A 7,616-nucleotide genomic window follows, 5' to 3' on the forward strand; every position below is an offset into this window, starting at 1 on the left:
TTAGGAGAATTAAATTAATACTAGCGTTAATACTAAAAAATCATCAAGGAACTGTCAAGAAAAATGTGCGCCTAAGCGCTTAGTAATGACCTTTGGTGCATGTTTTAAAGATAAATCATTTACTTAAAGGCTTAGTCAGTTCAGTAAAATTAGGGCGTGCTGTAGTGATGAACTTAATGCCTTTTCAGTAGCTAAGGGGCATGTACCCGCATAAAGATCAAAGTATGTAATAATCATAAATCAATAGCTGACAATTTATGAATGCGATGAAAAAGCACATTCAAGTTTCGCAGGCTTATATCGTAATTAAAGGTTTGAGGAGTTCAGTCTCAAGAAAGACATCGTTATTTCAAAATAAAAATAAAATGGTTATAACTTACATTGAAATCATGTCTTTTCACAAGCAAGATAATGTTCTTTTTATGCCTATTGCAAATCATGTATAAACAAACATGTTCTAGATCTACCTGTTCTGAAAAGGGATTTTCTTTACAAATGCTGTTAATGGCGTGATTAACTGTTTTGATGATACATAGGTTTATAAAGCATAAACATCTGAAAGAGATTTTGTCAAAAGTTTATACACGTTTATCCGTTTAACTTGGACCTAAATGGTAAATCATTATAGCTTGCGATATACTCTAACATGTGTTGATAAATGTAATGTTTCGTCCGAAGCAACAATGTATCATCTGTATTGTTAAATAATGTGAGATATTTCACTTATCATATATCTCCAAATTTCCTGTCAGAAATACATGTATTTCACTTACGAATACAAAACGCTGCATTAAACGCCATCGGATACGGAAAATATTCAATACAAAATAGCTGTGACGTCAAATATGAAGTCAGACATGAAGTAATGATGGCGTATCGACGGTCCATGCGTCCAAACCTTGACGGTTTCAAACGAGATTTCATTCTTATTTGATTAAAATTATAGTAAACCTTTTGCTTGTATAACACTACAGATACGTACGGTATATCTATATAATAAAAGTGTCATTACAATACTAAATAAATGCAAGCGCCTTATGTGATCCAAGCCTGGCAAAATCGACTCGAGCCTAATACAACATTGCAGATCAAGACACTGTGTATTTTGTATATGCCTGTTCAGTCCATGTACTCTTGTACACCTTTGTATGTACCATTAATTCCATGTGGAGTGTTGTTCCAGTGACTGCGATATTTGAATGTTGCTTTTCATGCTGTAATTTGTCCATTTTCCATAAGTTACATTTTCGGTATATAGGTTCACAGAAACTGTTATTTGCTAAGTAATGGTGATAAATGATTTTTTTCTGTCTGACAAATCGCAAACATTGTATTTCGTCAAGAAAAACACCGCTTTTCCTAGTTACTTTTAGCAAGAATCCATTTGCCTGTAATAAATGGGTAAGTAATTCCTCTTTTTCACACGACACTTGGATGGTTGAAGAAAACAATGAACAGTTTTGTTTCGTGATGAGTTTGAGCTTGGACAGCGGTGTCTGGACAAATCCTTTTATCGTTGGTAAGATTAACGATTAACTTGTATGTGTGTGGGTTAGAGCAAATATGCTCAGTTTTATAGTTTTAGCAGCGATTTAGGAAAAGGGACAAATTTTCAGTTTCAATGAAACAATAACAGTGCGTGCATGTGCTAAGTATTTTCGTGGCGTGAAATGGTAAGATTGAAAATTTCACAAGGAGACATGGATAAAAGAGGAAGAACGATAAAAACAATCTATATTTGAGAAATTTCAGTGAATATGCATATCATACTTCCTCGCATGGTGTTTGCATTCTGCCAATTTAGCCAGCCGTTTTTACGATGAAAATGAGTCAAATATCGATTCAGGAAAGTTTGAGAAAAGTGTACCAAATTGTCTACATATTGATACCTGTCCCGTATTTTTTGCAAAAGACTTACCCTAAGCCGAATTAAATGTTAGCATGCAGCTAGACGTAAAAAATAGTGAGAAAAATGTCTCACAACTTCAGATTTATTTCGCAAATCCTAGCTTACTCTATATGGATGAATGGCCGATTTCAACATCTCGGGTTAGTCTTTAGACTCGGCTGTTTGTAAGAAATTAATATATTCGAGTCTACTACTCATTAATTATATTACGCAAAAATTGATCATTCGTGAGCGGAATCCTTACAGATATTGAGATCATAAATTACCAGTTAAATATATAGAGAATATTAGGTTACTGTCTGATAAATTTAAATTTATTAGGCGAGTTGAAGAAAATAGGGCGAGGTTCTGCCGAGCCTTATATTCTTTCGTAGACGAGCCTAATAAATTTTAATTTATTCAAACAGTAATCTAATATTCTGTTTATCCTACCTGTTCAGAAAATTAGGAAAAAGTCGTTGGAAAGAGCAACAGCGTGCAGACTTGACGTCATATAATATGACGTTTGCTACTGTAATTCAGTTTGTGGAAAATTAAAAAAAAAATGCAATAACTTTTTTGTTTCTGGATAAACACTTTTGACTTTACCACTTATTTTCTTAGTTAGAACATTTCCAATACAATGATAACAGTTTCAATGAAAAATTCGGAAAAAAAATTGTTTTCAAAATTTCCGGCTAAAGTGCTGTAAAAGTAAAAAATAGCAATAAATTTTTTGTTTCAGGAAAAAACCTTAGATTTGACAACTCATTTTCCAAGTTCAGACATTTCCAATACAATTGTGATGATTTAAATGCAAAATTTTGATAAAATAAGTGATTTCAAAAGTTCCCGCAAAAGTGATATCTTGACACTGACTAGATAAATCAAAGTTTATTAGGCAGGCCGACATTGCGCTATTTCTAATATGAGGGTAGGATAAAAATCCCTGTAAGACACATCTACTCGTTTTATCAAGGAAATCGAACGGGCCTAGGTTACAAAATCGTCCCTCCCGCTAAAAGATCCCATTTTTTACTGGTCCTCGGCCCTTTTTGCACCTTCTTTATATTAAACCAGTAATAGGGGTTTCGTAGCAAGAAGTCTATTATGGACATTAAAAGTCGCAAACACATTGGGAACAAAATGAGCAGAAATTTATAATATGTCGTAAATTGTGAAATGCTATTTATATTATTTTTAGCGTCATTTTTATTATTTTCAATCATTGAAAATGATGGTTTCTGTATTGATTTTTATATTGACAGATTTGACTTATGGGAAGGGGAAGGGCAGGCTGAATTTCGACACCTCGGATAAATCGCTATCCATTGCTAAATGTCTATAGAATACATCTACATATACCCATTACTAAATATACTCATTAACGTATTTTACTTAATATTTATCTTAAATTGCGGAATCTAGAGCAAGTTGACGAAAGGTTGACTGAACGTGCGTTTAAATTGCTAAAAAGTGTCATTGCATTACTTGAAGTTTTCCCAACGATTCAAGTCAAAGCATAATTCTGAAAGTTTATTTTCACTGCAGGTTAGATGCAGGGGATACAATTCAGATGAGCATTGTGGGGAAGTGGATCTGCAGTTGCCAATCTCGCTTTATAGGGCGGTGCTTTATGTTTGTCTCACGTACTTTTATAACAGACAGTTTTTAATAGGTGTGATTTACCTTAAATAAATACAGAAAACAACAGCTAACAACTCTTTTGGTTTTTGTTGTTGTTGTTGTTGTTGTTGTTTTTTTTTTTTTTTGCCAATATCTTACAAATACTATAAGTATTTTTAAAGACTGCTTACATTACGAATAATATGTTGTTAAAAAAAATATCAAATCTTGTCACTATATGACCAACGTATTTTTAAAAGTCATAGAAATACACTAAAATGTCTAGTGTTACAAACAGGAGAAAAAAATGTTATACTGGAAGAAGATGATAATAATGCAAGTGGATGAAGTAATATGCCATGCGATACAAAGTCTACTACCAGAAGGCAACTAATTGTTTCTACTGCAGTATAACATAACGATTTGATATCTGTTAATGATGTATAAACAATATTGTACTACATATACAATACGTTATAACATAACCTTTGGATTAAAATTGGCATATATAAAAAAATCTACAGTTGTTGATTGCTTATAACATCTATAAATGTAAAAAGTATTTAATTTCAATTTTGGTATCATTCCATTTTGAAATTGGTGGGAAAATACACTGGCCATAGCTTTATCAGATCAAGTGGTTCCAAAGTTGTTTGAGCGGTGAATTTTACGCAGAACAGATGGTGAAATATGGCCGATTGTATAAATTTCCGGTCTTGTAAGTATGATTTAAAGGAATTTCTACCCGTTATACAACAAATTGAAATAAAAACGATGGGTGCACCTAGAGCGCAAATGTCTCCGTTTCTTAGCACATGTGTCCATTTAGCTGAGATTTGTGCCGTTTATTCAAACATTTCTGTACAGTTCGGCGGGGGAAGAAACTTCTTGCAATGTTTCGAAAATATCGCATCATTACAGTGCTTATCGGGAACAAGTAATTGTTAAAACAATTAGTATCTAAAGGGCTATCTTTCTTTAAACAAAGCATGTGGATGTTCATAGAATTATCCGGGTTCGTTTCAGAAAAAAATGGCCGAAAACCTAACGCATTGCAGTAGGCTGCTAAGCAACGCAATCAAGTGGATACCGCGTTGTGTCTTACTTGCCGGGCCTTATCTCTCATATAAAATGTCGTCCATGATCTACGTTCATTATATTTACCATTAATGCACACTTAATTTCATGTGGATGTACTTACTGTTGTTTTTCCTTCTAAAATCAAGTTTTCCGTTCAACTAGCATTAAGTATGACATTATCTGGAACATTTTCATGTGCCCACAAATTTGTTAATTTGAGATAGTAAAGAGAAAAAAAAACATGTGCTGTAAATGACCCAACGGGTTTTCATTTTCCTTTGTATGATCTTCTCCTTGATGTCAGAATATTAGACTATTCCGCTGATCGTAAGTGCAGCTCGGAGGTAACTGTTAAGATGATAATAATGCTCCGTATGTTAACGCAAAACAATTACTTGAGTGCCGAATATTGCAATCAGTACCTACAACAGTGATTAATTCCTTTTTTGTATGTCGTACTCTTCAGATAACCTAATGGAAAAAATAAAACGAATGTTTCTTTAAGGTACTACTTTACTAAAGTAGCATATTTTCATTCTTGAGTCATCTTACACGACGGATATAAGACGAGTTTTCCAGCATCGACAAAAACATTGGAACAGTCTGTACAGACTTTTGGTTTAAACAATATCTATTTAGAAAACTGCACATATAACAATAGACATGAATTTTGTATATGAATTGATTAGAAAACAAGTTTACAAAAACTTATATGAGTTTTTCTCTATTAAGAAATATTTCCACAAATATAAAGATGCGTTTTAAACATGGGCGTGTAACATATGCAGATAAAGTACGAATGTGAAACCTTTTGATGGTGGGACTTGGAAAAGATAAAATACTACGACAATAAATGCCTGTAATTAGGTAGCCTGTCCAAAAAGTGAGTAATTACGGTAAATAGACATCTTTTAAAAATAAATCAACAAGAGTGCACGGATAACAAATAAAAACATGAACACAGCAAGGTCAACACACGGTTACAAGCGATGGTCATGCACTTGGTAAGTCGATTTTACAGATTTTATTTTCAAACCATTCAGTTAAAACATACCCGGTCAATTATCTATTACATCAGATATACCAGGTAAAAAGTGAGTTTTTATTACTAGTAAATCATCAAAACTAAGATGTTAGTCCACTGTCTTTCCCGAAAGTGATTATTTTTTTCCCCGGACACGTCGTAGATCGTTCGATTATTCACAGCTGGGCTGAGCTATCAACGAAAAGTCAAACGTGTACCATATGGGCGTCTGCATAAACGATGTAGGTATTTTGCACTTTTACGTACGTAACTTTTACATTTGCATTTTTGTTGTCTGAGGGAAATACCGATTAAACAATGGTATAATAATATCATTTTAAGACTAATGTAATGATTGTTGGATTATATGTGCGGTAAATGCCAAACTCCAACACAATGTTACTAACAGAATAGAGCAAGTCTTTATCGGCTAAATAACGGTCGGCATTAAATCTCCCGCATTCCGTGTACGCTCGCATTGAATGTTCACAATTAAACTTCCTAACCTTTAGACAGTATATTGTACACTCAATACGTGCTAGTCCGTTTGTTTTCAATTTTGAATGGCAAACATAAAGCTTATTTCGTTATTTCGACGTTTTTATTTCATGGACGACAAGTTGTTTTTTGTTTGTTTTTTTTCTCTCGTCATTTTGCTGAAAATTGATGAACGCTACATCAGGTATATGGATGTAAATATATACAGACAACTGATTAATACTATTTACCATGGATCAGATTTGGTTTATTTTGTACAGACAGCTTAAATGCACAATATATCAGTAATAAAATAGCAATGCATTGTTTTAAGGGAGTAAAAATGAATGAAATGTAACTATACTGATTTAAAGAGTTAACCCACTTGTGATTGTTTTGGTACGCTGTTCAATACCATACGTGGTGGAGTTACATCCCTTAACTGGTTCTTGTTTTTACTTACTAATATTTAGTTGATGATATTGCTCCAAATTCATTTTTGCTTAAAGTTTTTTGTTGTTGTTTTTTTGTTGTTTTTTTTTACAAATGTCCGCACAAAATATATGTCTAATATTAAGCGAACATAAAAATGAAATGTGCAATATATTAGAAATGGGGGAGGGGGGATCAGCATCATGATAAAGAACGTTCTAAAGTTATTCTGTGTGAGGTTCAATGACTTTTATGACGGACAAGACTTTTCAAGTAAGACACTTGACTGCGTTGCGTAGCGACCCACTCGAAACAGCGTTAACTTTGCGTTAGGTTTTCGGCCATTTTTTCTTAAACAAACCCGGATAATTTTATAGCTTTATAGCCAACATAAAGTTTGATTTCATTTGTAATGGTTGCTCGCTTGGAGAACTACCTTTCCAACAGGATGTTTCGGATGAGTCAGATCATGATGAACACTTCTCACAACCCAGTTCGACATTTGATAGCAGTATTTTTACAAAAAGTTGAAGACCATTTTCAGTGCTTCTCCAAGAAGGGTCTACACTTTCTACACTTAAATGTTAGATCACTACTTCCAAAGTTATCGGAACTCAAAATCATTGCCAACAAATCCAAAGCGGCAGTAATATCACTGACTGAACTTGGTTAGATTCTTCTGTTAATAATGGTGAAATCCATATCCCAAATTATTCGGTTGTTCGGAGGGACCGCACAGGAATGGAGGCGGAGTTTGTGTTTGAATAAGAGACGATCTCGCTTACAACACTAGAAGTGACCTCCTTAATGACAATTTTGAATCTATTTTTGTAGAAATTTTCTTTCCGAGAAACAAACCAATAATAGTCGGTACCATTTACAGACCACCAAAATAGTCGGATTTCCTTGAAACTTTGGAATTGACTTTAGCACAGCTTCGTTCTGAATGTGAAACTATACTTTTGGGTGACATATGTTTTTGGCAGAAAAACAGTGTATTATATAAAAACTATTTGAGTATTTTAAAAGTCTTTAATCTATAGCAAATTATTACTGAACCGACTAGAATTTGTAATTCTTCTGTAAGTC

The sequence above is a fragment of the Mercenaria mercenaria genome, chromosome 13 (genome assembly GCF_021730395.1).
Source record: "Mercenaria mercenaria strain notata chromosome 13, MADL_Memer_1, whole genome shotgun sequence".
In the NCBI taxonomy this organism is placed as follows: Eukaryota; Metazoa; Mollusca; class Bivalvia; order Venerida; family Veneridae; genus Mercenaria; species Mercenaria mercenaria.